We start from the raw sequence: 21,587 nt of genomic DNA on the forward strand, positions 1-21,587 counted from the left end.
GGGTAAGGATCACGAAATCACCAGGATACAGGAGATACAGCATGCAAACAGCAATTGCCACTGCATGCTGTGCTTTATTGTTAGTGGGTATTTAAAGACAAGCAAGCATAATCTTTGCCAAGATTTGGTTAGAAAACATTCACACAAAAAATTTCAACAGATACATTTTTACTTAACCTATGAGACAATGTCTAGGTATATTATTATCTAAACTATTTTAGAGCAAGCTCAAACCACTTCTCCAATCTCAGGAAAATGCTTGACCAGCTGTTCATCTATGCTTAGCAAGTAGAAGAGCTACTTCCTCAGCTCCCAGGAGTCTGGACATGTGTTTTGAGATAGTGAGAGAGAACATTTTCCCTCTCTAGCCTGGTGTTCCAAGAGCTTTCCTAATCCCAAACACAGTACTCAGATAATCCTGAGGCTGGAACCTGCATCATTCTGCCCCCTCAACATAGACCCTGAGTCTTCACACACATCCACCAGCAAGCCCACACCCCCACAAACATGCCCATGCACTGACAAGCACAGCCATGTGCACCAGAAGGACCATGGACTAGAGGAGGACAAGCATATCTGCAGGTAAATGCACCAGCACATTTGAGACCTCACAATGTCATGGGCAGGTAGGCAACCAAACAGCCTCCCTGAAGAGACACCTACCTGTGCTCCTTGACTCATGACACCAGCACGCCCTTCATGCCCACTGAGCACCTCACATCACATACAACGTCACTGCCTTCTTACGTTTACCAATATCATCAACAGCAACATCTTCATATCTGACTGGTTGAGCTATACCATTCATAGGGGGTGGTCGAATTACAGGATAAGAAAAAATAGGCTTTTCATCATCAAACTCACTGTCTGAGCCCTCTGTTTTGTGAGGGAGTGACGCAGTAAAAACTGCATCAGCCAGCGGAGGAGCCAAAGGCTGCTTTACTTTCACTTTCTCAGGTTCTCCTTTCACTCTGCTAATTCCAACTACATATGTTGTAATTTTGATAAAAATTCCATTTGCTCAGACATCTTATTTGCACTTTCAGTTTGTTCCCTTTCAGCCTTCTTTACCTCTGGTTTTTTCTCTGTTAATTGTAATGCATCCTTATCTATTGCATCCTTAACCTCAGAGTCCAATTTTAAATCTACAATAGAAGGGGTGGCCTCTTTCTTTAAGTCTGCGATTAATCTTTCCTCATTCAAAGCTTTAAAAAGGGTATGTAAAATAGCCCAAATGGACCAAAATCTAATAGGAATCTTTCCCCTTCTCGAACAGCTCTTTCTACATTATACTTTACTTATTTGCAATTATCAACATCTAATGTTCCTACGTCTCAGAACCAAGATTCCATTCCCTAACTACATTAATACACATTTCTATGTCAGAAGAAGAAATATTTACACGATAAGCAGCAAGTAAATGTTCAAGCATATGTAAGTACGGAGTAGACTTAACTTGTCCCATCACCATGTAATTAAAAGTTCTTACCTGAATAGCCCTTCCTGAATTCAACACTGCAGGGTTCCTGTTCGGCACCAATTGTCAAAGTCTAAGGCATTGGGGTCCCTGGGTAAGGGTCACGAAATCACCAGGACACAGGGGATGCAGAGTGCAAACAGCAATTGCCACTGCATGCCAAGAGTTTTCCATATACTCAAACACAGTCATCAGATAATCCTGAGGCCAGAGCCTGCCTCATTCTGCCCTTTCAACATAGACCCTGAGTCTTCACAATCAAGCACTAGTACCAGCACCAAAAAAAATAAAAAAATAAAAAAACTTAATGGTGCATTGGAGCACTTACAGAAATCATCTTAGTTGTTGCCAGCTTTTATCCAGATTCAGGGTTGTGAAATCATTTAAAGCACCATTACCTAGTTCTGGTTGCTTAATTTGCATAGCTGCTTTAATGTGGCATCACAGAGACCCTGACACAAAGCCATCTCTTCTGTGTTAAGGCACCACAGCCTCTGGTCATGGTGGTTAGGTACAACAACATACAGAGGCCTGTTCAAGAAGGCAGAGTCTGTGTAGCATTATGAAGAAGAAAGCTCAAAAATGTGGCTGTATGGAGTGATGGTATTTCCTGCTGTACTAAAACACTGGGAAGAGTGTGTGGGCAGCTGTCATCACATGAAATGAACTACTGTTCTTTCCATACAGAAACAAAGAAGGAACTGGTGTTTGAAAGCAATCTCAAGTGGGAGCCCTCTCAGAAGTGCTGAAAGAGATTGAAGCAGAAAATAAGGAGAGCCGAGGCCTAGGGAGGCCTAGGTAGGAAGACAGAGTCAATGACAAGCAGTTTCAGAATCTTTGAACCAAATTTTAACTTGTGTAGCTCTTAAATAGCAGCTCACTATTTTTGTTGATAAAAGGTAGCCAAGTAAATCACAGTGAGCACAGCGATGCCAATGCCAAATGCAGCTCCAGCCATTGGATGTGATTTTCACCAAGCTGACTCATTGCATGCTCATGTGTGGAGAGCTGCAGGGGCCGCGACCAAAGATGGCGCTGGCTTCCGCCTTCCACCTTCCCGATGGCGAGTGCTCTCTGTGAAAAACAACTTATATGGCTATGGCTTGGCTACTGGCTTGCTTCCGTGTTTGCGACTCTATTAGTATATGCCGTGTGGCACCTCCGGATTGGCCATCCAGGAGGCTTATAACCGGAGTGTGGGTGCGGGGGAGGAAGAAGCTTGCAGACAAGGTTCCTGAATAAACTGCTTTGAGAAGAATCCCGGGTCGTGTCTTCCTTGCTGGTCGAGGTGGTCGAGACAAATGGTGGCCTGTACGGGGAACTAACTCCACAAGGGATTCAGAACTCCTGGCAGTCAGGGTGGTGCACCAGTAAGTTCCCAGGTAAGTGGGAATCCGCAATTAAAGCGGGCATAATACGGGGCTCTTCTCTGTAAATAAAGAGAGAGCGGGAACCCAGGAAGAAATAAAATACAGGCCTAAAGTGAAAGTAAAAGAAAATAAAATTTTTAATAACTGAGATGGGCGCCGCGACATCACATCCAATTTTTCTGGCCCTGGAAGAGCTACTACGCTCGAAAGAACTAAAGTTAAAGAAGGGTACCTTACAGAGGTTCCTTGATGAATGCGATATTGTGGCTCCTTGGTTCATAGTGTCCGGGAGCCTTACAGTAGCCTCATGGGACAAATTAGGGAAGGATTTGGACTTTGCCTATGAACAGGGCACATTAAAGACAGGAGTCCGCCCCATTTGGAAATTGATTAGGGGCTGCCTGGAGTACCAGGCTGCTGTGAGGTTATAGAAAATGGACAATCAGCACTGGAGCAGTTACAGGAGGAGAGGTCAGAGAAGGTGATCAGTGAAAAGGGAGACAGTGAACAGGGCAAAAGGGGGCGACTATACCCAGATCTGTCCGAGCTAAAATCGGAAAGAGGAAGTTCCAGTGAGTTAGAGGAGGAAGAAGTGAGAGCACTTATTCAACAGATGAAAAGGAGCCGTATAAAAAAGGGGGAACGTAAGCTAAGCCAACCTGTGCTTAATGAGGATGTAGAAAGAACTTCCGGTCAGACCCCTTTAGATCCTCTCCATATCAACATGGAGCCAATGGGCATACGTTTTGCCTGGACACTTGGCGAACTGCTCGAGCAGAACTCGTCTTCCCAGTTTTTCAAGACGATAATCAACAGAGATTCCATGAGCTTCTAGAATTTAAAGTAATTAAGTCCCTGGCTGAGTCTGTTCGGACATATGGGATTACAGCCTCTTTTACTGTAGCTCAAGTGGAAGCTATAAAGAGATACTGCATGACCCCCTCTGATTGGGCGAGCCTGGCACGGGCATGTTTGAGTCCAGGCCAATACTTGGATTGGAGGGCATTTATGCTGGAATTTTGTAATGAACAGGCAGCCATCAATCAAGCGAACGGACACCAGGCTTGGGACAGAGACATGCTCTTAGGACAAGGCCGCTTTGCTAATGCTCAGACAGGATATCCCCCTGAAGTGTATCAACAGATAAATGATGTTTGCATTGAGGTGTGGAAATCATTACCAAATAAGGGGGAAGTTAGCGGCAATCTCATCAAGATCCTGCAGGGGGCTACCGAGCCTTTTTCAGATTTTGTGGCCAGAATGGTGGAAGCAGCAGGCAGAATTTTTGGGGACCCTGACATGGCCATGCCTCTTATAAAACAATTAGTCTATGAGCAATGCACCAAAGAATGTAAAGCCACCATTACCCCATATAAACATAGAGAGTTAGAGGCATGGATGAAAGTGTGCAGAGAGCTGGGAGGACCTCTAACTAATGCAGGCCTTGCCGCCGCAGTACTCCAGTATTCAAACAGGTGGGGGGGAAACTCTGGAGTGACATCTGGAGCATGCTTCAAGTGTGGCAAGGCTGGTCATTTCAAGAGAGATTGCCCAGAGAGAAAAGGAACCGAAAGAGCTGGAGGAGTTCCAACGGGCAAACAGCCAGGGCTGTGCCCCAGATGTAAAAAAGGAAAGCATTGGGCCAATGAATGTAGATCAGTCAAAGATGTTAACAGCCAGCCCTTGGGCCCCATCATGCAGCCAAAAAACGGGCAGAGGGGCCCCCGTCCCCAGGGCCCACAAATGTATGGGGCAATGGAGAGCCCAAATGAGGAAATTTCCCAAGAAGGATGGCCTACCCTGAGGCATCCCAAGAACCGCAGAGAGCCACTACAGACTCGGCGGGACTGGACCTCCGCACCACCACCAGACTCGTACTAACCCCGCAAATGGGCGTTCAGTTAGTAGAGTCAGATTTTCAAGGTCCTTTGGAATGGGGCACAGTGGGGTTACTAATTGGCGGGTCTTCCGTTACTCTTGGAGGGCTGGAGGACCCAGATTACACAGGTATAGTTAAAATCATGGTAGAAGCTCCAAAAGGCATTGTAGCAATTTCCCCTGGAGACAGAATTGCCCAATTGTTACTCCTGCCTAGCCTACATGAAAAATTTCCTGCCATACAGTCTGAGAGAAGTGGAAAGGGTTTTGGCTCCTCCGGAATTGAGTCAGTGTACCTAGCCCTAGATTTAGACCAGAGACCCATGCTTGAACTGGAGATTGAAGGAAAAAGGATTATAGGACTGTTAGACACAGGGGCCGATCGTAGCATTATTGCAAAAAAGGGTTGGCCGAGAGGGTGGCCATTACAGGTCTCAGGACAAACCCTGAGAGGGTTGGGCTATGCCAAAGCTCCTGACATAAGTGCAAGACCCCTCAACTGGAAGGATGGAGAAGGACACTCTGGAAACATCCAGCCTTATGTTTTAGAATTGCCTGTCTCCCTGTGGGGTCGAGATTTACTAAAAGAGATGGGGTTTTGCCTTAGTAATGAATATTCTCCTACCTCAAAGGAAATGATGTTACAAATGGGCTACTGCCCAGGGCAAGGACTGGGAAAAAACTTGCAAGGCCGTAAAGAGCCTATTGATGTCCACCAAAAACTTGATAGACATGGGCTGGGTTTTTCATAGGGGCCGCTGAGGATCAAGTTCCCATTACCTGGAAGACGGAGGAACCAGTATGGGTAGCTCAGTGGCCTCTATCCTCCGAAAAGCTTTTAGCCGCTCATAAACTGGTAGAAGAACAAGTAGCCCTGGGCCATGTGAGACCCTCAGTTTCACCATGGAATACTCCAATATTTGTGATAAAAAAAGAAGTCGGGTAAATGGCGATTACTTCATGATTTGCATGCCATAAACGCACAGATGCAAATTATGGGCCCTGTAAAAAGAGGGTTACCTTTGCTTTCCGCACTTCCTGCCCATTGGCTTATTATAGTAATAGACATAAAAGATTGTTTCTTTTCTATCCCTTTGCATTCCGCAGATTGTGAGTGCTTTGCCTTTACTGTGCCCTCTTGTAACCATGAGGAACCTGACCAAAGATATGAGTAGGTCGTGCTGCCTCAGGGTATGGCCAACAGCCCCACTATGTGTCAGCTGTTTGTCGGCCGGGCTATAGCTCCTGTTAAAGAATGGCATCCTAAACTTAGGGTGGTCCATTATATGGATGACATTTTGTTAGCTCATAAGGAAGAGGCTGGGTTACAAAAGGCCTATGCAGAATTGGTTTTTGCCTTAAGGGAACAGGGTCTTTATCCAGCGCCAGAAAAAATACAAACAGGCAGAGTGGTGGAGTATCTGGGAGCTAAGATACATCCCAGGTCGATCATGCCCCAAAAATTGACCCTAAGAAAAGATAACTTAAAGACTTTAAATGATTTTCAAAAATTGTTGGGGGATATTACTTGGATAAGGGGGTATTTAAAATTGCCAAATTATGAATTGAAGCCCTTATTTGATATGCTAAAAGGAGATATAGATTTAAACTCCCCACGAGACCTGACTGAGAGCACCCGATTTGCTCTCAAAAGGGTGGAGGAGGCTTTAAGTGCCGCCTGTTTAAACAGGCTACAAGATGGCCAACCCTTTGATTTATGCATTCTTCCCACAGAGACCCAACCAACTGGGGTACTTTGGCAAAAGGGGCCGTTGATGTGGTTACACTCTCATGTTTCCCCCGGAAAGGCGCTGGAGTATTACCCTGAGGCGGTAGCGGGCTTAGCTCTGCAAGGAGTTCAACAGAGTTTAAAATTTTTTGGAGTTTATCCGCACTCCATCATTGTTCCCTACAGTGCCTACCAAGTTCAGACTTTATGTGCCACTATTGATAATTGGTCCATTTTGAGATGCATGTTTCCAGGAGATATTGATAATCATTGGCCCAAAGACCCCCTACTAAGATTTGTAAAGGAACATCCAGTGATTTTTCCAAAGGTAACTGCCCAAAAGGCTATTAGAGGGGCTATAAATATTTTTACGGATGGCTCCAAAACGGGATGCGGGGTATACGTTGCAGGTAACCAAGACCCCGTGCAGCATCATTTTGTCCCCGGTAACCCACAGATTGTTGAGTTGATGATTGTAATTGAAGTATTTAAAGCTTTCCCCTGTCCCTTTAATTTAATATCAGATTCAGCCTATGTAATAAATGCTTTAAAAATATTGGAAGCGGTTGGTACAATAAAGGCTACCAGTTCTGTTCTAGCTCCCTTTACCTTGTTACAATCCCTTATATGGCAACGCAAGGAACCCTTTTTTCCAATGCATATTCGAGCACATACGGGCCTCCCAGGACCACTGACAAAGGGTAATGCCCTAGCTGATGCACACACTCATGCTGAGTGGGCGCTCCATGCTTCTTCTGTTGACTTAGCAAAAGATTTTCATGCCAAATTTTATGTAAACACCAGGACTTTACAAAGCCGCTTTTCCCTTTCTAGAGTGGATGCACGTCAAGTGATTAAGGAGTGTCCCCGATGTATTATTTACCATAAGCCCCCTACGTTTGGAGTTAATCCACGTGGTTTAAGACCCTTACAAGTATGGCAGATGGATGTAACTCATGTACCTGAATTTGGCTGCTTAAAATATCTACATGTTTCTGTTGACACCTTTTCGGGTGTTGTACTTGCCACCCCCCTGCCAGGGGAAAAGGCTACTGATGTAATATCTCACTGCTTGGAAGAGTGGGTGGCCTGGGGAATGCCTAAACAGCTAAAAACTGATAATGGTCCAGCCTATACTGGGCAGCACTTTGTTTCCTTTTGCACTCAAATGGGTGTTACCCTGGTGCATGGACTGCCCTATAACCCTCAAGGACAAGGAATTGTGGAAAGAGTTCATGGCACTATCAAGGAAATGCTAAAAAAACAAAAAGGGGGAGCTGGACCCCTGATGGCTACAGCAAGACAAAGAATAGCCATGACACTTTTCACCCTAAATTTTTTGAATTTGGATAACGCTGGTCGCTCAGCGGCGGATAGGCATAACAGTTCCACTCCTTCGGCCTTAGGATGGGCTTTGTGGAAAGATGTGCTCACGGGGCTCTGGAATGGGCCTGATCCCGTGCTGGTATGGGCACGAGGATCTGTTTGTGTTTTTCCTCAGAATCGTTCGGATCCAGTGTGGGTGCCCGAACGACTTGTGCGGCGAGTCCAAGATGAACGGAACCCGGAAGAAACAAAAGATTGCGTTGCTGATCTTACAGCTCCTGATGATCCAACAGGGACAGGCGGTAGTGAGGTGGGGGATACTGTCTGCATTCCCGAGGCCCATGCCCGTGAGACATGATGCCTCTCTTTTCCCTAGATTTTTCACCACAAATAAGACTCTTAACCTTCCCTTTTACCCAGAGGATAAAAAAATGGCAGGGGTTGGTGAAGCTAGAAATATTAGCTTGATGGGCACGCTATGCTTTTGCTTAAGTGATGTGACCCTTAATGGTAGTTGCATAGCCTTGACTCATTCCCCGGCTGCTTATTTTAGATATTGGTATGGGAATCCGGGATCAACTGAGGTTTGGGCAAATGCTACTGGATTTGTTGGTACTGTTTTAGGCAGAGATTATGAAAGCTTAAAGTTAAGCATTGACACGTGGAGTGTAAAACAACCTAAATGGGCCCCCTTTTGCTAAATTGGCCCCCTTTTGCTTGTCTGACTGTATGGGCGAGGCTTGGCCTTGGACAGGTTGCCAATCACGACAAGTTGTTTGGGCTGATGAGTCTAAGAGTTTTTCATTCTCCCCTAGTGTTTTGTCCAATGCTAGTTTACTATTTAGGGCTGGAATTAATCCCTTTAATAATTGGCTGTTATGTGGTCTTAATGGAAGTTGCTTGCAGGCCGAACCTATAGTTATAGCAAACATGACTTGCAATTTGACTACTACTGCCCGTACTGTGGGTGCCAATTGTCATTTTAGTAAAAATTATACGGTATTTAGCTATCAGCCTACCCCCATGTGTGTGGTTTCCCTTTTTGTGTTTTTGGTAATTAACAACACCTCTGTATGCTCAGATGATGTGTGTGCTTGTACTAATGAAACCTGCTATTATGCTACCTGCTGGAGTTCTCAGTATCCGTTAGCTATAGTTGCATGCATTCTGCGTTGGGTGCCTGTGCCAGTAGATGCTTCTCAAGCTGTAACCTTGTTTAGGCATAAGAGAGATTTTGGCATCACTGCGGCCATTGTAACTGCTATAGCTGTGGCTGCTGCGGGTGCGACGGCTGCCGCTGTCGCCATGTCACATACTGTGCAGACGGCTCAAACTTTAAATAACCTGTCGGCTACTACAGCCAGAGCTCTGGATCTACAACAAGCGGCCAATGCACAATTAAAAGGAGGACTGATGCTATTAAATCAAAGGATTGATCTTGTGCAGGAACAGGTTGATATCCTGTGGCAGTTGGCTCAGCTGGGATGTGTTCAAAAATATGAAGGGCTTTGTATTACCGCTGTCCAGTATTATAACTATACCCAGGCAGCAAATTTGTCTAAACAACTGTCAAGTTATCTTTTAGGCAACTGGACAGGGGAATTCGACCAATTGATGTTACAGCTACGATCGGCCATTGTCGCGGTAAACTCCACCTGGATGTATGATGCCCTGTTACAAGATGTTTCCTCCTGGATTTTGACAGCTGTTGATCATTTGAAGGAGTGGCCGGGAATGGGCTCCCTTATCGGTATCCTGGCATTGGTGATCTTGCTGTGTCTGTGGTGAATATGCCGGATTAGGAGCTCGCAGCGCAGGAGTATGGCTATGGTGGTCCAGGCCTTCACTGCCATTGAGGCCGGACAGTCCCCCTACGCGTGGCTTGCCACGTTAAAGGAATAGCACAGGGTGTAAGGCAAACGCACTGCACTTGGGAATCACTTCCCGGCCTGAGCCCAAGAAGAGCATGTTGGGTTGCAAGTGGGTTGATGCGCAAGTTCCCACCTCTGCAAAAAAGGCATCGGACAGGCCTGGTCGTCACTGGGGAGGGCGCCCCTCAGGCGAAGACCAGTGCAGGGTCCTCTCATTAATGTTTTAGACAGAGGCCCAACCTCTACTCTTACCTGTCACTTAATAAAACAAAAAGGGGGAGCTGTGGAGAGCTGCAGGGGCTGTGAGCAAAGATGGCGCTGGCTTCCGCCTTCCGCCTTCCCGATGGTGAGTGCTCTCTGTGAAAAACAACTCCTTATATGGCTATGGCTTGGCTACTGGCTTGCTTCCGTGTATGCGACTCTATTAGTATATGCCGCGTGGCACCTCGGGATTGGCCATCCAGGAGGCTTATAACCGGAGTGTGGGTGCGGGGGAGGAAGAAGCTTGCAGACAAGGTTCCTGAATAAACTGCTTTGAGAAGAATCCCGGGTCATGTCTTCCTTGCTGGTCGAGGCGGTCGCGACACTCATGCAGCAGGGTCTTCACTGGTTGGCACCTCAGGACCTCCATGTGATTATTCCCCTAATGCTTTCACCAGGCTTCAAATCTGGAATACCTAAGAATAAGCTAGTAGGTGTTCTGGTTTCTGTCCTCAGCAAGTATCTTTCCAAAATTGCTCAAACTCTGCTATGGCCCTAGGGAAAGCATCCAAATCTTGGACCTGCTGTCCTCAAACCTGGCCACTCTAGTATACTAGCCACACACCATGATACACTCAGCTGTAAATTGAAAAATGAAAACTGGGTGGTGAAGGAAAGATACAAAAAGGAAGCAAAAACAAACAAAAAGAAAAACCCGAAGCCAGGCACCAGTGGCTATTATAATGCTAGATACTTAGGATGCTAAAATCTGAGGATCCAGATTTGAAGCCAGCCCAGACAGATATGTGTGCAAGACTCTTCTATCCAATTAACCAGAAAAAAGCTGGCAGTGGAGAGTGGTTCAAGTAGAGTGCCAGCTTTGAGTGAAAAAGCTAAAGTACAGTACCTAGGCCCCAGGGTTCTAGGCACTCCTGAAGGATCTGGAAAAAACAAGAAAGAAGAAGGCAAAATCTGGCAAATGCCAATGTTTGTAATTTCCTTTCTAAGGTTTCTGTTCCACATGGCTACAGTGGAGATTGTAATTTCTGCATGCAAATGTAATAGGTTCAAATGATATTAACTGTTTTGAGGCATAACTGCACTAATGTTTGGTTGTTTTTTCAGTACTAGAATTTGAGCTCAGGGCCATTGCCACTTGAGTCACATGCCCCCAAGTCGTGATTTTTATAGTTATTATTTAACAACCTCAGAGTTTTTCTCTTTCACATAGACATGACTGAAGATTCTGTGCATTTGTCTAGCAGTACACATAATTTACAGATAATTTCAACAATTCTGTTAATTCCATTGGAGAAGGTATTTCAGATTTCTTTTAAGATTTAGTCTGCTCAAAATGTTCTGATTTAATGAATTCTTAGTTGCCTTGGACAACTTAGACTATATCCACAGCTTGTATCTCTTTATTACGTAGTAAAGCTAATAGCATTTATTATAGTTGTTAGAGATTCCAATGCTTCTTTTTATTCTTACAGAGCCACTGTTTAGAGAGAATCTTCCCTGTGCTGCAGTAGTCAATTATCTCCATGTGGGGCATGGAGATTAGTCAGTTCTTCTATATGATTTAATATTTCACATTTTACTAATCCATTTGGAATTTATTCTAGAGTATAAAATCCTCTGGAAAGATATTAATTAAAAAGAACTAATTAGTTGTAAAGAGATTCTGCAGTGGCTTTGCTTGTGCAAGACTAAGTCGTCCTGACCTGAGCTTCCCAAATTTCCTTAATCCTGTGGGAGGCCAATGTGATGCGTGGGGGACTGAGGGCTCTCACAGGGGCAGGAGGACAGGCTCAGGGAGATGGGGGCCCCAGGAGGGAGGGAAGGACAGGCGGAGGCAGGGGTGTAGTGGGGACCAACAGTCAGGGGAACGGCCGAGCCCAGCACTCTAGCGTGTTCTGTTCCCCCAGGGCAGGTGCTGATCTGTGCCGACAACCGCGCCTGTGCCCAGCTGCGCAGCTACGTGGCATCAGGCACCCAGGCCTTCTTGCAGCAGCTCTACTGGAGAACCTTCGAGAAGGACGGCAAGGCCGAGGCAGTGTGGATAGAGTTCGGAAAAGCTGGTGGTTCAAAGAGAAATCTGAAATCCAGCAAGAGACCCAGGGGCCCGCCCAAGAGGGGCCCAGCCCCCCCTCGGAGGAAGAGGCGAGGGCTGGCCCCGACGGTGGTGGGCAGGGAGGCCTGGACAGTCCTGAAAGCAGCGGCAGCGGGGAGGAGGCCCAGCGCGGGGCCAAGGAGCACTGGGAGGCTGCGAACCTGAGCCCAAGGTCTGACGAGGCCTACGGGGTCCTTCGCGAGCCGCTGGCAGTGCTACGACTGCTGCTGAGTTGCAGCGACTCCTACGCGCTGACATGGACGTTACCGGAACTGGAGCTGTAAGAACCAAACTAAAGCCATTTTGTGACAGCTTCTAAAAGTTAACTTGTGTCAGTCCCTAATTCCTGTTCTGAGTTAATGTTGCAAAGGTTGCAAAAATGAGTTAAACAATAACATGTCTGTGCAAATTTTTTGTTATTTAAAGATTGCAGAACACCCCAGAACAGGATGGTTTTGAGACCCATTCAGCAGATTAACCACAAGAGATGTCTGCCTTGATGGCTCAAGCAGATACCTGGTCCCTGACCAATCAGAATCGAACTTGTCCCTAAACCATAGCACTGCTGTAATTTTGTGGTTTTTGCCTTTATAAGCCCAGCTATACTGCTGCTTAGGGCCCCTTCCCTTCCTCTGCTGTGTCTGGGGGTATTGCAGGAGGCCTGAGCCTTGGCTTGTTAAATCAACCTTGCATTTTTCAGTTCAGGCTGTCGTTGGAGGGTCTCTGGGACTTGGGTATAACAGAACGCCGCTACGCGGTCCTCTAGGAAGCCGAGCTCGCCTTCATTCACCAGCTGAAGTTCTTCTGAGCCAGTGGCCAGGGAGGCCCATGAGGCAAGTCCGGGGGTCACGGGGGCCCTTGAGGTGAGGCCGGGGCAGGGGACAGAGGGAGGAAAGAGAAGGGGCAGCACCATGAGGCAAGGCCACAATCCTGGAATGAGGTGAGGCTGGGGGTCGGCGAGGAGGGGAAGTATGGAGGCCCATGAGCCACGCTGGGGGTTGGGGAGGCCTGTGAGTCAAGGAGGGGGGTCGGGAGGAGGAGGAGGGAGGGGCATCAGCATGAGGCAAGGTCAAACGTGGGAGTCGGGGAGGCCTATGAGGCCAGGCTGAGCTGGAGTTCCCACCCTAAAGCAACGTGGTTAGGACACAGGCTTTTGGAACCGCCTGAGCCCCGATGATGATGTTGCACAGCTCAACACCGAAAATCTCCTTTAAAATCCCCAGCCCTTCTAAAAGTTAGCATAGCTGTACAGATAACTTAGTCTTCTAAAATGTCTTCCTTATAAACTGAGAAGTGACTCTAAATTGTGTCTGTATAGACCTGAAGAATTTGGGGGAATTACTGTACCCAGCCTCCTTGAGTGCCAAGGAACCAGATAAGAAATCTAGTGAAAGATCAGATAAGAAAACAGTGCTCAGAGAATATGGTGTTCTCACTGTCCAGTTATCTGAGGGAAATAAACAGCAGGATTAATATCCTGAACTCAGGTGGAACCAAAAGCAGGGCCAGAAGAAAGGCTTGTAGCTGTTGAAATGAATGCATCCTTTGGATCAAGAGCTGAATCAGGACCAGGTCAGCAGAGATGATGGGTCAAAGCTGATAGTCAAAACCAAGTACAGCTTTCATACTTGGTGGGGGAGCCTTGGAGATAGCTCATGAAAACCCTCAACAGTAATACACAATTCTGAATCAGAACGTCAGGAGCAGAAGGTACCTGGGGTCAAACACTCACTGTAGGAAACAAATGTGGCACATGTGGAGGAGCAGATATATCTGAACTCATCACAGAGTGCTCTTCTCCCTGTCTGCTCTTTACAGAATATCAGAAAATAAAGACACAATTTAAGGAAGGGAAATAGGAAAGGTACTACGAAGGTGCTAGTGCTGAATTGAGCTCCTAGCCACAAAGCATGCTTTTTTTTGTCACAAGAAAACATTGCCAAATTATTTTTTGAGATACTGGATAGAAATCTAATCTGTTTTGTTGGTCTGTGTACTTAGGTAAAATGTGTGATGGCACCATTGTGTTAAGATATGGATGAAACAGATCATTGTGAAGACGAAGGTCATGGATTCCAGTTTTTCACTAACAGGAATTTGATAAGCTCAATTTGGACTTCCTGTCCAACTTGTTAAGTGATTGGCAGAAGGGCAGAGACAAAAGAGAAGTCTCCTAAGATTTTGCAAGTGTTTTATTTGTCCATAATGATGAGGAAAGAATCTTATTCTCCCATCTAGTTATTTTCTGGTTTTGGCCTAACCTCTCTGCTTATGACAGTGGGTTTTCCGCAGCCTGCTAGGAAGGAGTGTGTGGTGGACGGACTTTCACTCTGCAGCAGATACGCTCTGTGTGTCTGACTTCAGGTGCTCTGCTAATCCCTTCAGGGATAGAACCATTGTGCTTCTGTAACCCAAGAGTTGCCTTACCTTTCAGGGTTTACTTCCTCATATATGGGGGTTCCACGGAGGAGCAGCGCTACCTAACCACCCTTTGGAAAGAAAAGAAAGCCTTTGAAAAACTCATCAGGTAATGAGGTAGTCAGCAGGACAGTCTGCTGTGCTGAAGGCCTCAGACTTCTCTAGCTGATAGGACTGGATTACCAGACTTCCCTGGCAGCAGGGGAGAGGATGATCAAGCAGATGGTGTGAGAGCACCACAGCCCTCACCAAGCAAAGGTAAGGTCCTGGCACCCCATGCTGCTCCTGGTTTATGATTTCTACACATCTGGGCTCACTGAGGGTAAGCCCTGTTTATTATAAGCATAACTCTTGCGTAGCAATTGTCTGTTTATTATAAACAAGATCTTCCATAAAGTATAAGACCCAGTGTTCAAACCCCCACTATGCCAAAGGAGAAAAAAAGAAAGAAAAAAGGATAAGTCAGATGGTTACACTATTTAGAATCTTAAGATATTTACTTTCCCAGAGAACTTGGGGGAATTTGATAGGTGTTTTTAAAAAATTAGGGTTACATTACCAGAAGACCATTTGCATCATGGCTATACATAGAAGAAAATTGAATGTGAGAATAAGATCATGCGCTTTTGCCAAAACCTCTATGGGTGATGTGGTAAGAACAAAGGCAGTGTTATATTTAACCAGAAAGGAATGATTCAACAGCAGGATTGTTTAGCTTGGCTACAGATCAGCTGATTGAATAGAAAAACAAGAGCTGAGCCTCACAGCAGAACCCGCTTTTCCAAGGAAGGGCTGAGAGTCTTTGTGGTTTCATGGTTAGGACATTTAATCATGAGAGGACTTACACAGGCATCCATGTGTGTGACTTCCAACACAGTGCCTCCTTCCAGTAACAGTGTTACACCTGCTGTTCATTGAAAAATCTCAGCACTGGGCAGGCAGGAAGATCTATAGCCAGCCTGGGATATAGTGAGATACTATCTCTTGTCCACCCCTTCCCAAACATACCCATATCAAAAAAATCATTGGAAATATTAAAGTAATAGTAGAGAATTTAGGTTAAGTGGGAATGGGAATCAGTATTTTTAGTGTGAATCATTGGGAATAAATTATGAAGCCAGAAGACAAATTTGATTTGCTGGTTAGAGGACTTCACTGTCCAGGTAGAATCTGTGGTGTTACTTTTGTTTTGCTTTTTTGTGTCAGTACTGGGGCTTACATTCAGGGCCTGGGTTCTGTCCCTGAGCTTTTTTGCTTAAGGCTAGTGCTCTACCAGGTAAGCCACAGCTCTACTTCCAGTTTTTTGCTGGTTAATTGGTAATAAGAATCTCATAGACCTTCTTGCTAGGGCTGACTTCAGCCCTCTATCCTCCGGTCTCAGCCTTGTTAGTAGTTAGGATTATAGTGGTGAGCTACCAACACCTGACTTGATGGAGTTGCATTTTCTCAGAAGCTGAGGCACTTCCTACAGTGTTTCCATCCAATCTCAGGTATCAGGATGAGATTACCAGTGTAAGTGTAGTTCACCTTTGTGGGCAGGGCACCTGATGATCCCTATTGTGCACGTGAAGATACTGAGGTCCCACGGGCAGGGAGTGGGTTCAGATGCTCACACTACTACAGGGCAGGGCCTCCACTGTTGTTATTTTAAAATAGTCAGAGTTTTTTGAGTGAGAGCTAGGCAGGCTTAAACCTTGATCCTCCTGTTTATGCTTCCTGAACCACTGGTATGCCACCACACCTAATATAAGTGCTTCTGATGAAAAGATCATTTTAGACATTAGAATTTTTTTAAGAGTAAGGTCATTAGTTCAGGAAGTGTTAAACTTTCCTCCCCCAGGGAAAAGGCTAGCATGGTTGTCCCTGAAGAAAGAGAAGGCAGAGATGAAAGCAACCTGGATGCCATCGACACTTGCAGAGTTGGTGAGTCCTGCAGGGTTATCACTGCCATCTGTCAGGGTGGCTGTGATTTGTGCAGCACATCTCAAAGCAGAGATAGGTGGAAGAGTGTGTCTGGTCCTCAGCTCTGCCCTTAGCCACACACAGCCTCTGCCATACAGATGTTCTGTCCCCTGAAGGGAGTTGCTTACAGAGACTTGTGTTCTATTGCTTTGTTGTCAGGCTGGAAGGGGGTGGGGTGGGATCATTGTTTGAAGCCAACTTGGGCAAAAAGAAATTCACAAGACTTGGTTCCACCATTGGCTGGGCACAGTGGTACACACCTGTGATTTCAGCCCCAGGGGAAGCTCGAGTAGGAGTATCGCTGCCCAGGCTGGCCTGGGTGTATCTCAAGCCCCTACTTCCCAAACAGCCAGTAGAAAAAGGAGGCCTGGCTCAAGGGGTGGAGTGCCTGCCTAGCCAACTAGAGACCCTGAGTTCAAATTCCAATAGTATTAGCAATATAACCAATAATTCTAAATACTGATAACACTAAAATGTTTTGGGATGTGTGTGTAAAACCAGAGCAGTAACAGCATGACGTGTGGAGTCGTTCTGCATGTGGACTTTTATCCCAGTCCATCGGAGAGTCTGGCCCCATGGCCTGGGCCTCTGGCTCCCACATTCCTGGCTTCTGGCCCCTGGTTCCTGGGTCCCAGCCTGGGCCTCAGTGGTAGTGGACATGGACGCGCTGCCCTCCCCACAAATGCCCAGGAGCCGGGCACCTAGGTGGCCCACATGGTGGTGGACCTGCGTGAGTTCCACAGAGAACTGCCCCGGCTCCAGCACTGGTGCGGCCTGGACCTGGAGCTGGTGACCCTGGCAGTGGGCGACTATTTGCTGAGCCCGGAGCTGTGCATGGAGCACAAGAGTATGGGTGACCTGGCAGCCTCGCTGGGCAGTGGATGGCTCTACGCGCAGAGCCAGGCCATAGCCCACTACTACCGCTGCCCGCTGCTGCTGGTGGAGCTGGACACGCACAGGCCAGGCTTGCTGCCCCCTGACGTGGGCTCCCGGCTGGTGCTGCTCATGCTGCATTTCCCGCGGTTGCAGTTGCACAGGCAACCGGCAAGCCCCGGCTGAGATCCTGGAGGAGCTGAAATGGGACTGGGCCTAGCCCAATGCAGACAGTGCCAACTCGGAGCCGCTACTTGATTCAGAGTGCTACAACCCGGGACCGCAGGACTTCCGGATGTGGATGCCAGGAGTGAGCGCCAAGAAATGTCGTGCGTTCATGTGACAGGTGCACAGCCTCGCCAAGCTAGTCTCCCTCCCTCAGGAGTGGCTGGCCTCTGTCCTGGGCCACGCAGGCAACGCCTGCATGCTGCTCGAGTTCATCCAGGCGCCCAAATCAGGCCCAGGGCTCACCGTGGGGAGGCCGAGGAGCTGAGCATATGCCCTGGTGGCCCCAGGGGGGATGCCCCGTGGCCCTGTGAAGGCTGCCCAGCCATCCAGCCTCACAGGGCTCACCTCCCATCCTCCAGGCGCTTCTGCAAAGCCAGGGCTCCTTCCTCCTGGCATTAATGTCTGGTCAGTGTCCCAGGCCTGGCTGCTAAGCCCCACTTCTGAATTGAACTGTGTCATGGTGTCCACACACCCTGCACTCTCCCACATACCCATGTTCCCCCTCGCATCTACATGGCTGACCCCAGGAGGAGCCTCCTGACCAGTTCTGCGCACATTTCTTCCAGCTTCAGTGCCTTCCACCAGTGTCAGGTTGGACTTAACTATACTCACTTCAAACTGCATCTAAAGCTGGGTGGGTGGCTCACACCTGTAGTCCCAGCTACCCAGGAAGCTGTGATCCTCAGATCTAGTTCAGAACCAGCCCGAGCAGGAACTTCTGCAAGACCAGCCCCAACTGACCAGTTTGCTTTAAGCATTTTTGCCCGTGTGAGCATTGCCACAACTGGAGGCTCTAACCATGCTCATACATGGGCACGTGCTCATACATGGGCATGTACTCTCACTTGGCTGCTTAGGTGAGTGTGAGTTTTAAGACATCCAGTGAATTTTACTGGATGACAACACAGGATGGTGCAGGTAATGAGGCCCTTACAATTCTGTAGCCTCTAAAATCTCAAAACTCTCCAAACCTCAACAAGGAGCCACACACAAGTCCTACAAGGCCATCCCCAGTTCGCTCTGGGGTCCCTGGTCTGAGAACCTGAGTCTTGAACTGGGGGCCTGGGACTTGAGCTCAAAGGTTGGACCTGAAACTCTGGGCTTGGGATTTGAACTCACAGCCTGGGCCTTGAACTCACAGCCTGGGCCTTGAGCTCACAGCCTGGTATTTGATCTAGGGAACTAGAACTTGAACTCAGAGTTGAACTAATAGCCTTGACCTCACAGCCTGGGCCTTGAACTCAGGCCTGGGTCTTGAACTTAGGCCTGGGACTTGAATTCGCAGCCTGAAATATGAACTGGGGCTTGAGCCTTGAACTTTCAGCTTGGGACTTGTACTGGGGGCCTGGGATTTGAACTCATAGGCTGGGCATTGAACTCATGGCCAGGTGTTGAACTTATGGTCTGGTATTTGATCTGAGGTTCTGGATTTTGAATAAAGAAGTAAGAGGGTGGGAGAGGGGACTTGCAATTTCAACTTGGGATCTGCTGCTTACATTTACAACCTAGGCTTTGAATTTCGGCTCTGAACTTGAACTCAGGGCCTGGTAATTGAATTTACAGCCTGAGCTTTGAACTTGGGGCCTGACCATGAGCCTTGCTCTACCTGAGAGGTAAATTCAGAGTCTACGATGGGACTTAAACTCATGTCTTTAACTCAGGACCTGGAACTTGAACTCAGGACTTGGTACTTAAACTGGGGTTCTTGACCTTGAACTTAGGTCCTGGGCCTTGAACTGAGACTATGAAGCTGTAACAAGTGGCCTGGGACTTGACCATGGAACCTGGGTCTTGAACTCACAGCTCTGGCTTTGAACTCAGGCTTGGGCCTTGAACTCGGGCTTTGGGCCTTGAACTACTGTCCTGGGCCTTGAACTCAAGACCTGAACTTTGAACTTTGGTCTTGGGATTTAAACTTGGGCCTGGGACTAGAACTTGTAGCATAGGCTATACTCACAGGCTGGGACTTGAACTGGGGCCTTAGATCTTCAACTTGGAGACTGGGAATTGAAATCAGGGACTGGGTCTGAACTTGGGATATGTAACTTGAACATGAGATTTTTATGCATTGCTTAAGACTTGAACTTTGGGCAAGGGATTTGAACTCCAGGCATGGACCTTGAACTCATAGCCTGGGTCTTGAACTCAAAGCCTTGGACCTTGAACTCAGGACCTGGGAATTGAAATGGGAGCTTGGGCCTTGAACTCTTGGCCTGTGACTTCAACTTGGAACCTGTGATTTTTACTCATGGCCTGGACTTGAACTCTGTGTCTGTGACTTGCACTCACAGACTGAGCTTTGAACTCTAGACCTGGGAGTAATACTAGGGCCCTTGGTCTTGAACTCAGGGAGAGGAAGGAGGACCTGGAACTTCAATTTGGGGCCAGGGCCTCAAATTCATGGTTTGGGGGCCTTAACTCATGGCCTTGGCCTTAATCTCATCATCTGGGCCTTGAACAGAATGACTGGGATCTTCGGGCCTGGGCCTTGAAGTTGTCTTGGGCATTGAATTCAGAATCTGGGACTTGAACTCAGGGCCTGAGCCTGAAACTCAGATCCTGGAGTTTGAACTCACAGACTGGGCCTGATCTCATTATATAGTACTTGAACTGGAGTCCTGGACCTTGAACTCAGGGCCTGTAATTTGAACACATAGCCTGAGTCTTGCACTTACAACTTGTTGCCTTGAACTGGGTGCCTAGGCCTTGACATGGGGGCCTGGGACTTGAATTCATAGTCTGGCCCTGAAACTCTGAGCCTGATAATTGAACTCACAGCCTTGGCCTTGAACTGATACCTGAATAGGGGCTCTGGATATTGAACTTGGGGCCTGGGAATTGAAATTGGGGCCCAGGATTTGACTTGAAGCCTGGTGCCTTGATCTTATAGCCTTGTCCTGTAACTCAAAACCTGGGACTTGAACTAACAGAATGAGCCTTTATCTCTCAGCCTGCAAGTACAACTGTGACCCTGGATCTTGATCAAGGGCCTGGGATTGAACATGGAGCCTGGACCTTGAAGGCACAGCTGGAACAATGAAGTCAGTCCTTGTACTGGCACTGTGGCCCTGGACCTTGAACTCAGGGACTGGGCATTGAACTGGGGGTTTGGGACTTGAACTTACAGATCAACCTGAAAATCTGGGCCTAGACCTTGAACTCACAGACTGGGCCTTGAACTCACAGTCTGGGAATTGAAATTGGTGCCTAGGCCTTGAACTTGAACCTGTGTCTTGAAGTCAGGACCAGGAACTTTTACTAATGGCCTGGGACTTGAACTCTTGGCCTGGTTTGGACTGGTACCCTGGACCTTGACCTCAGTTGGGGTCTGGGCCTGGAACTCAGGGTTTGAGCCTTGAATTTGGGCAGGGGCCTTAAACTCAGGGCCTGGCCTTGAACTTTTTTCCTGGGCCTGGAACTGAGGACCAGGGACTTAAATTCATAGCCTGAGCCTCTAACTGGGACCTGGGCCTTGAATTCAGCTCCTGGGACTTAAATTCCCTGCTTGAACTATTTCTGAAATCTTGGCCTGGGCCTTGAACTATCAGCTGAGATATGAATTTGTTCCCTGGGACTTGAACTCACATCCTGGGCATTTAACGGGCCTGGGCCTTGAACTCAGGACCTGGGACTTAAACTGGGGTCCTGGACCTTAAACTCACAGCTGAGGCTGTGGCCTTGAACTCAGGGACTGGGACTTGAATTCACAGCCTGAGCCTTGAACTCAGGGCTTGGGCTTTGGCCAAACGGTCTGGAATTTCAATCTGAATCCTGGGACTTGAACTCATGTACTAAGCATTTCACTCAGGTCCTTGGCCTTGTACTTGGGAGCTGGGCCTTGAACTCAGGGCCTCTGACTTGAACTTGAGGCCCTGGGCCATTAAGTCAAAGCCTAGGACTTGAACTCATAGACTCAGCCTTCCTTGAACTCTCAGCCTGGAACTTGACTGGGGCCCTGTACCTTGAATTTGGGACCTGGGATTTAAATTTGCAGCCTGGGTAATGAACTCTGGGTGCTCCTGGAACTCACAGCCTGAGAATTGAATTAAGGGCATAGGACTCCAACCTTAAGTATGTGATTTGAACTCAAGGTTGGCCCTTCAAGTCAAAGCCTAGGGTTGAAACTCATAGATTAAGCCTT

General features: G+C 47.4%; 1 pseudogene; it reads left to right on the forward strand.

Annotated features, from left to right (window-relative positions):
* The first annotated feature begins 613 nt into the window (after positions 1-613).
* LOC122095473 lies at positions 614-17,711 on the forward strand (annotated as a pseudogene).
* Positions 17,712-21,587: the final 3,876 nt, after the last annotated feature.

Source organism: Dipodomys spectabilis, unplaced genomic scaffold (genome assembly GCF_019054845.1).
Source record: "Dipodomys spectabilis isolate Male_0828 unplaced genomic scaffold, ASM1905484v1 ptg000352l, whole genome shotgun sequence".
NCBI classification, from domain to species: domain Eukaryota; kingdom Metazoa; phylum Chordata; class Mammalia; order Rodentia; family Heteromyidae; genus Dipodomys; species Dipodomys spectabilis.